The sequence below is a fragment of the Rhinolophus sinicus genome, chromosome 12 (genome assembly GCF_057876585.1).
Source record: "Rhinolophus sinicus isolate RSI-liver-muscle chromosome 12, RSI-T2T, whole genome shotgun sequence".
Classification (NCBI taxonomy): Eukaryota; Metazoa; Chordata; class Mammalia; order Chiroptera; family Rhinolophidae; genus Rhinolophus; species Rhinolophus sinicus.
In genome coordinates, this window is record NC_142512.1 from 46,037,735 (window position 1) to 46,048,030 (window position 10,296).

The window sequence follows — 10,296 nt, forward strand, 5'->3', positions numbered from 1 at the left end:
CATGTAGAGAAAAGTTCTCGCTTTTTCAGTAGCTGTAAAACAATGTCCCTACCTTGGGGCTTATACTAATTACTATGTTGAGAAAACCGAATGACATCTCTTTGAAGATTGCAGAAGTTTCACCATCTTGCTATTTTGTCTAGAAGATTGGGAACCATGTTTATCACTGTATCCGTCATTTCTGTTAATGTAGTGGGAATGTCAACTCCTTCATTGTCATGCCTCGCTGGGATTTTTTTTGATTCTTCCAACTTTACCTTGTAAGCGTGCAATTTAGTAGCATTAATTGCACTCACAGTGTTGTACAGCCACCACCACTACCGTGTTTCCCCCAAAATAAGACCTAACCGGAAAATAAGCCATAGTATGATTTTTCAGGATGCTCATAAAATAAGCCCTATCGTGTCTTTTGGAGCAAAAATTAATGTAAGATCCGGTCTTATTTTCGAGGAAACAGTATTTCTAAAACTTTTGGATCACTCCAAACAGAAGATCTGTAATCATTAGGCAGTAATTCACCAACCCCCTTTTCCCAGCCTCCAATAACTTCTACTTTCTCTTTATGAACTTACTTATTCTAGGTATTTCATATAAGTGGAATCATATTTGTCTTTGTGTCTGGCTTATTTCACTTAGCATAATATTTTCAAGGTTCATCCATGTTGTAGCATACATCAGCATACATTCGTTCCTTTTTATGGCTGAATAGCAGGCATTCCACGGTGAATATACATTTTGTTGATTCATCTGGTTGATGGCCACTTGGGTTGTTTCCACCATTTGGCTAGTAGTGCTGCTAGGAACATGGTTGTACAAGTACGAAGTCCTGTTTTCAATTCTTTTCGATAGCTCTGCATATTCCCTTTAAAAAAATAGATCCAGTGAAAATGGTAAAAATTGTGCACAGAAGTTCTTTGTACCCGTCACTCAGATTGCACATTGACAAAATCAAAATGATGTTTGTGTACAAAGGAATGGTGTGATAGACCAGAGGGGCCAATTCCTGGCAAAGCTGTTAATATTTTAAATCTCATCCCAGCAACCAACCATAAAGACAAATTCCTCCCTCAAGAGCTCATGTTCTCTGGTACCTGCTATCAGGGGGGTCCACCGTCAATGGAATAGGAGCTACCAGTGATTCGAGGTATCAGACTTTCAGCCAATAGAGAGCATGTATGTGCATGAGTCCCCCCTTTAAGGAGTTTAATATTTCTAAATTGAGTACCCTGTTCAATTTCTTATCTTAATTTGAACTTTGAACATTGAATTGTGAAAGAAAACTTTCTGGTTTCATAATGCCCCCCCCCCCCACTTTTTTTTTTTAACGCTTCAGTGTCACTTGCAAGTGCAGCAAGTAAAAAGGTGAAAGCAATATGATGTAAACTAATTTTACTTGACCAAGATTTTAGCATTATATTCATGTAAACTTTTTTTTTAGCATTTGAAGAAATAGATAAGTTTAAAAGCGAACTAAACTTCCAGAAAGCAAAGATAATGTTGGGAAGGAGTAAGACAATTCTTAAAATGCACATCATGTCTTCTGCTGCTGAACGCACAACACAAGGCCTCACTACAGAATACTAAACAGCTGATTTCCTGATGCTTTCACGCCGACTTTTATTGCGCGTAGAAAGCAGGGCAGATATTCTATTCAAAGTGTTCCCACTTGATGAAAATGCTGTAGAAGGAAGACCACATTCCCCTCACCTTTTAGAATGCAAATCTTGAAAGAGAAGGATAATGTGATTTTCTTCTGCTGTCGGTACTTAGGAATTACAGTAAGAGTTTGGAAATAAGTTCTTCCTCTAAGATTTAGATAATATCAACATATTGTGGACCAGAGCAGATAAAAACAGATATATAATGAATGGCTCCCTGGCTGGCCAAACCTGACTTCCAGGAAATTCACCTTCGAGAGGGCGACTTTTACAACTAGTTGACTTTCTCAATATTTGGAGTAGTGCCAGGCACACAGTTACAAAATGTATGGTCTTTGAAGAAGAATCAGATAACTTGAACTTGACTATGAGATATATAACTAAAGGAAAAACACGTCAGTCAAGGAGTTAGCCATGAAAGCTAGAAAAATTGGAGAGTCACAGAAGCACACGTTGCTGTTGTGTGGGTGAGAGAAATCCTTAGCTAACCAAATCCAAGTGTTCTGGACTTCTAGGCAAAGCCATCCTAACCATGGAAATGGTTACAGGAATTATAGCCAAACTCTTGTGGTCCCCTTGTTCAAACAGTTCTCTCATGAAATTGAAGCAGCATGCAAAAAACAGCCTAAAATCGTATAACGAGCTCACCTTGATCTGACTCCATGCTCAATAAGCAAACTTCTGATAATGATTCAACTTGCCATTAATTTCATGATAACTTAGCAAGTATTATTTGGTAACTTTACCAAATAACTTTTCAAAAAGGTAAAAATTGAATATAAAATGGTGCCGTCATGTGGAAAAGTTTGAGGGATCCTCAAAAACTTAAAATGACCATATGACCCAGCAATTCCATTCCTAGGTATACATACCCAAGAGAACTGAAGAGTGTTCGAACAAATATTTGTACACAAATGTTCATAGCAGCACTTTTCACAATAGCCAAAAGGTTGAAACTACCCACATGGCCATCAAAGGATGAATGGATAAATAAATTTGGTATATACATACAGTAGACTATTATTTAGCCATGAATAAGAAAATCAGAAACGCTGGTATGTACTACAATGAGGAAGAACCTGGAAACAAGCCAAGTGAAAAGAAGTCAGACACCAAGAATCACATATGGTATGATTCCGTTTATATGAAACATATGACATAGGTAAATCCAAGGGAAAGAAAGCAGATTGATGGTTACCAGGGACTCGGGGGAAGAGGGAATGAATGAAAGTAACTGTTTTATGGATAAGAGGTTTTATTTGGGAGTGATAAAAATGTTTTGAAACGAGATAGATGTGGTTGTACAACATTGTGACTACTAAATTCCACTGAATTTTTCACTTTGAAACGGTTAATTTTATGTTACGTGATTTTCACCTTAAATTTTTAAAAGGTAGAATTATGACTTGTGTAAATATAAAATACATATAGATTTTATTCAACTTGTAATTAATAAGGAAAGCAGTAAGACGTTAAAACCAGTTCAAAGGGATATGTATGGAAGAATAAAATTGCTAGTTAGATACAAAATTGGTTAATGTCCAACAGGACCATGCCCTATAATACCTTGAGGTTATCTGCTTTGCCAGACAGACGTTATTTGCACCACTAGTGGACAAAAATCTATAAATGAATCTTGGTTCCTAGAGATTTTATTTAAAATAGCCCAGACAATGGAAATTCAAGCTCAGCAATGCACTGAAAGAAAAACCTAGTAATCTCATTGACCTATTTCCAAGTTTTAAATCCTTTTTCTGACATCATATGTCTGCCTACCAGGTGAGGAAGGGTTGAGCATGTCGTTTCTTGGATGACAGTTCAGTTTCTCATTAGTGGTGAGTAAATGGTCATTCTAGTTTCATACACCAGTGTTGTAATGTGGGGATAATGTATATCTACCCATCTCTGAAAGATAAATCTGCTCTTTGAGTTGGAAACACTGGTTTTCCGCGCCTCTTTAAGAGCAGCAGTCAGACTTGGTCTATAGAAAACTCCCTAAGGTAACAAATGTGATCCAGCAAAGTCTCTCTTGATAAGACAGCATTTTGTCCTCTCCCCACAGAGAAGAGACCTTTACTTTGAACTTTAACAACTTCATTTTTGGCTTGGACCTTTTTTTCCCCCCAGCTCTTCAAATGAAATGTTTAATCGTTTATGTACTTCTCTGGTTTTTGAGATACAGCATAGTGTTGAAATAAATTTATTAAACTCCAATTACTATTGAACGTTTTATATATTCAGGCAAATTATTCACTACATGAAGTCACTCAATTGTCTTTAAGAGTTGGATGGGATGCAAGTGAATACAGAACACTTGCGTCTGTAAGGAAGTTATGTTCCTTCCCATGAGATAACTATCACTCATTTCCTTCCTGGTTTTTTCTATGCTATTTGTGGATGTTTATGGCAGGGTTTTATGTTGAAGAAAACATTTGCCAGTATTACATTCAAGCGCTCTTTCTGTCAAAAGTGCAGTGATCATTTCTGTGCAGACTCAAAACGATTTCAAGCTGGTGTGGACACACCATGTCTTGCCCTGGGTCTGCCTCACACTTCTCTCTTTCTGCCCTGGGGCTTCCCAATGGACATAGCAGGACACCAGCTTAGCACCCACATAAGGGAGGGAGAGTTAACATCCCAGGAGATGAATCTCTGGGGGATTGCTTCTTTCCCATTTCTCCCCACTGGACAGACTGGCATAAGATGCAGGTTATATGACTTGGAGGACGGTCCCCCAGGATTGAGCAGTAGCTGGTTTAATAATGCATCTTCCTTCTAGTAGTGTCTCCCCCTCCGCAGCCTCCCTCCCTTCGTCCCTCACTCCTGTTCCCTGAAATTGCTCTCCCTAATAAATGGGTAGCACATAAGCTTCTGCCTCAGGCTGTGCTTTCTGGGGAATCCAGGCAAAGACAGTTGGTATTTTGCACATGTTTATACTGACTTTAAATTAAACCATCTGTAAACCTTCTAGTGATCAGTGTTGTAATAGAATACTGAGTCCTTGGGATTATAAAGTATGGTATGTAGTAAATACAGGCCTGCTCCCTACGTTTTGGATAAAAGTTACAAGAGGATTAAGGAGTGAAGAAGTGGCACAAACATTTCCTATAGCCTTTCTTACTGTTCCCTTCTATTCTCTCCTCAGTGCATTGCAATCTGACTTTCATCTCTCCCATTCTTCTGAAATGTCCCTTTCGAGGACATCAACGCTCTTCATGTCACATCCAATTCCCATGTTACTTGGTGTCCCAGCAGCATTTGGTTCAGTTATTGCTGTCTTATTGAAACGTGTTCTTCTCTAGGCTTCTAGGCCAGAATTACTGCCACACCCCCCCTCAATGGCTGCTCCTACTCCAATGCAGCCAGAGTGCTGGCTATTAATGAAGGGTGCCAGGGTCTCCCCTCAGCCTTCTCTTTTCCATTCATGCTCTCTCCCCAGATAATCTCATCCAATCCCATGGCTTTACATATACCTCTAGGTGAGGATTTCCAAGTCACTGTCTTCCAGCCTCTCCTGTCTCTTGAACCTCAGACTCCAGCTACCAACTCCTTTCTACTTGGATATCCAAAAGGCAACTCAAATTTAACATCAGGAGTTCCAAAACAGAACTCTTGACTTCCCCGTGAATTTCCTTCTCCCTGGTCTTCCACACTTCAGGAAATGATACCACCATTTACCCAGTGATTTAGGTCGAAAACCCCAATGACAGCCTTTTCTTCTCTCTGTTCGTCCTATGCATTAGCAAGTCCTGCCGGAGTTATCACCATGATTCATCTGGAATCTGACCCCTTCTCACCACCGCCACTGCTGCTGTCATATCTTGCCTGGGCCCTAAGATCTTCCTAGTTGGCTTCTCTGAGCCTCTTGTGCCTTCCCAATGCAACCAGAGTGATTACTGTAAAACCTCAATCTGGTTATATCCCACTCCTGCTAAAATATCTTCCAACAGCATCCCTCGCAGGGAGGATACAATCCACAGGCTCCTACCTGACCTATCGCCTGCTCACCAACCTGATCTTCTGTCTGGCTCCTCCCCTCCCTCTTTCTGAGACGCCAACACGTGGAGCTTGTCTGAGGTCCACATCTTCTCATGCTAATCTCTTCTTGAAATACTCTTCCACAGATCTTGACATGGTTGGCTCTTCTTGGGCTCGCTGGGGTCTCAGCTCAAATGTCATTTCTCCAAGAGAACTTCCCTGTCCTCTGTGGGTAAGGTGGTTCTGGCCGTGAGAGCCTCTCTATCCCATTACCCAGCTTAGTTTTAGCCACGTCACTTGCCACTGCCTGAAGTTCTCTCAGAATTTCTCTTCCTCCTTCTTTATTCCTTCATCTGTGTACTGACTGTCTCCTTCTCCTAGACGACTTGACCCAGGAGGGTGGACCTGTGTCCTCCTCTTCCCTGCTATATCCCTGGAGTTTAGAATAGTGTCTGGGACACAATAGGAACTCATATTTGTTGGATATGAAATACATATTTGTTGAATTAATGAATGGTGTGTGGTAGAATTCTGGGTTGTTATTTCCCTTCGGCAGGCTGTTTAAATGACTTGGGACAAAGGAGATCAGAGGGTGGTCTGCAATCTTTGGAAATAACTGGCTTTTTTGCCCTTTAAGAGAGAAATTTCCCTGGCCTTTCTTTCATTACATTTATAATTATTATTATTTTTTGCCCAATGAGTCAGACTCACCAAAGAGCTTATGGGGCTGTGAGAAGCAAAAGTCATCTTGTGTCTTCCCTCTGGATGTCACGGGCTTGGAGAGTGGCAGAGCTTGGAGAAGGGACCTGAGACACAAGGGACTGAACGTGTGGTGAGTCCAGACAGGGGTGTCCTGAGAACCCTTAACCTCGGTGCTGACTGGCTCACCACAGGGGTTAATATGTGGTCCTATCTCTGGAGCTTGGACACACATCCAGGGTTCAGACTTCCTTATTCAAGCTCTGTGACCCCTGGGTAAGTCACTCAACCTCTCTGTGCCCCCGTTTCCCCATTATGAGGATGAAAATGATGATGATGATGATGGTGATAAATGCCTTTGCCAATGGTTTTTATAGCGATTAAATTGATCTACCCCAGTAAACTATTTGGTACAGTACCAGGCTGGATTCCTGGTTAATTTGCTAAAAGGGGCCAGTCTTGAGGTGGCAAAGAGTAAATGGTCTTATGGTCCTTTTAGGGCATATGTAACTTTGCCTCGCGTCTGCTAAACATTAAAAATTCCCTCAGTCCATCCTGCACCCCTCTCATCTTGCTTCTTTCTCTCCTTTCCTGTTTCCTTCCTCTCTTCCTCAGAAGTCTAGGGGGAAATAGGAAGAAAAGAAAGAAATAATTACTCCCTCCAACTTAATTTCTTTTTAAGGTGTGTGTTTTTTATTTTTTAGAAATTCTAATTTTAATATGTGGCTTTCTGGAGAAGGCTGCATGGCTCTTACTTAGAAGCCACTAGGGGGCAGCTCTGCCCATGGGTCCCAGCCAGCTCTTCCATCATAGTTATAAATATGCTGTAGGAAGGTCTGAGGTCCCTTCCACTCTGCTCCTGTTCTCCTCCAAAGGATATCTGGGCATGCGCTAGGTACACTCCTTAATCTCTCAAATGAGTAGAAAACAACTGCTGTCTCTGTTTTCTGGTCCCCAGTGGCCCAGGTGATCAGTGTGTTGCGAGCGGCCCAGGACTTGGTGCCAATCCCAGGAACTGCAGCTCCCGGAATGAATGGGGGCTGTAGGAGAGGCAGGGGCTGAGCCCCTGGAAATTCTCCTTTGTGGCTTCAAGGGATAGGACGGGAAGGAGCCGAGTGGGAGAACAAGAAAGAAAAGAGGCCTAAGAGTGGATATTCCCTCCCTCTTTCCCAGCACCCACAAAGTTGGGTTCATCTACAAGGTGAGACCCAAGAACGGTTGGGGTGGCTGTCCCCACTCTCCCTCCCAAGCATGGACTCAGAAAGGGCTTGACTCCCTGAGAACTTCTCATGGACAGGAAATCCTCAAGACAAACACCTGCCGCCCAGTTGAGGGGGAGGGGAACACGGTGAAGGTAGGCTGTCCTGTGTGGTGTTGTCCCAAGATGGAGTCCAGAGGCCACTGGGTCTGCTGCGTACTGTGTAGTAGTTTGCTTGGGCTGCCATGACAAAGTACCACAGACTGGGTGGCTTAAACAACAGAAATTTATTTGCTCACAGTTATGGAGGCTTGACGTCCAAGATCAAGGTGTTGGCAGAGTTGGTGTCCTCGGCGGCTTCTCTGGCTTGAGGACAGCTGCCTCCTTGCTGCTTCTTCAGATAGTCATGCCACTGTGTGCACCCCTGGAGACTCTTCTTCTTTTAAAGACACCAGGCATATTGGATCAGGGCCCCACTCTAACAGCTTCATTTTAACCTGATCCGCTTTTTAAAGAGCATTATTTCTAAATACTGTTAGGTTCTGAGGTATGGGAGGTTAGGCCTTTGTCATTATAATTCAGCCCATAGTAGCTTGTCACTCACTGGGCTCAGTTCTCTTCAAGGTCAAGAACAGCTAAAAAGACCACCAGAGATTTCACATCCCTCATTGGGATGACAGAGGCAAGGAGGGGAGGGAAGCGGAGGGAGCCCCCTGTGAGGACAGGGGTGGCCGTCATTTGGGTCATTTGGTGGTCGGTGGGAAGGCCGAGGAGAACTGGGAAGGTGCTGACTGTGCGAGGAGGGGGTGGTATGAACCAGGCCCAGCTTCACGTGGCCAGTGCCCTGCTGTGGGTGGCCATGGCCAGGGCATGGGAAGAGGGATGGCAGCCCCAGGAGAGACACAGGGCATGGCCTGAAAGGGGACCACCTGCAGTGGCTGGTCTCTTGAGTGGAGTCTTACCCTCCTGGGATGAGGCCCTTTGTATGTTAGGGGAAGGATGAAGGAGTGGAAAACATATTGAGGGTCCCATTCTGGAGGGGACTCATCTGAAAAGTTACATCTGTATTGTTCAGGAAGATCACCAAGGGGCCTTGACTTGGGAGGCGGGAGGGAGAACCAGGGCACTCTTAGCTCTGTAAACCCCTCTACTGTTCTCCTTCTTTTGTTCCCATCACTGGAGCTGCACCTCCAGAGATAAGAGCAGAGGGACAGCCTCCAACATGACGGTCTAAAGAAGCCACCTCGTCCCATCTATTGTGCCTGGTGTGTGTGTGTGTGTGTGTGTGTGTGTGTGTGTGTGTGTGTGTGTGTGTGACCCCTGGACGTAGTAAGTAACAGCAGCAGCAGTGGCAGTGGGCACATTTTCCAGCTCTTCTCATCACACGTGTCTCTCAAGCTGGGGCTGCTTTCTGGCACTCACCCAGCTTCAGACTTCCCTGTATCCCCTCACTGTGTTCTTAACTATTAGACCATCTCCCAAAGCAAGTGGAACATTCTCAACGCTACATTCGAAGGTTCCGCCCAGCCCGCCCGACTACAGGATGGGAATTCTGAGCAAGCCACTTGAAACTCAGCTGTGAAGAGGGCATGACTGTGGTGTTCTCAGGTGGCTGTCATAGTGCTTCACCATAGCGTTTATGTGAAGAAAATTTGTTCTTTGGGAAATTAGGAGATACAAAACAAATCTAATGATAACAAAAGGGGAGAGAAAAGGCCAAGAAATAGATTTCTGCAGAATCGGAGATTACTCTACCATCCCCAATTCTCTCCTGTGTCTTGGGATGAGCTCAGTTTTTCCTTCCCAGGAACATGCCAAATGCTTCCAAAGGACAAAATATCTATGTTATTTTCCACAGCGGTGGCCGGTGTTAGCAGCATGGTCCCAACATGGCTGAGGGGGCAGGAGGGCTGGTTTACATGGAAGCAGAAGCAGTATGGGGCCAGACAACAACAAGGCCCCCAGGAACTTGGGTCACTCTTTTAGAAGTGTCAAAAAATGGAGATCCGACACCTCTGCAAGTAGGAAGCCCTTTGTGGGGGTTTCCCTGGAATGGCAGGTGAGGGAGCACAGGTGGGAGGCTACTTCTGCTCTGGGAGTTTGGACTACATTTTCCTAGGAAAAATAGCATCGGTTGCTGTGTTTCTTGCTAAGTCGGCCCACAATCAGGAAAACCAGTCACTCTGAGAGAAACTATAAGGGAAAAAAGCGAGGGGAGTGCGCTGGTTCTGGCCTTCCAAACATTTCCCCTCTTTTCCTCTGCACCAAGTTTACTGCAACTGCCAACTATTTCCCCAGCGTTCCCCACCCATTTTTCCATAGCCCACACCATCCCCCACACCGAGGGGCTACTGGGTGGGTGGAGTTCAAAATGTGTTTAGGACTATCAAATAACACATTCTCATTGTAGGAAAATGTAAAACCGCAGAATAACATAAACAAGAGATAAACAATTACCTGTGATCCAACCACCCAGAGAACGTCCCTGATAATATTGTAATGTAATTTCCTCCTGGTCTCAATTTGCAATGCATGCTTTAAAAAATTATTTTTTAAAACATAGATGAGATATATAGTTATATTATATTACATATATAAATATATTGTTTTATATATGTGCATATGTGTATATATATATATATATATATATATATACATAAATTCCTTTTATAGATAAATTTTATAGATAAATTCCTTTTATCTTGACTTTTCCATTTAATATTATATCATGAGCATTTTTCCAATGGGTGGTGTTCTTTTGAG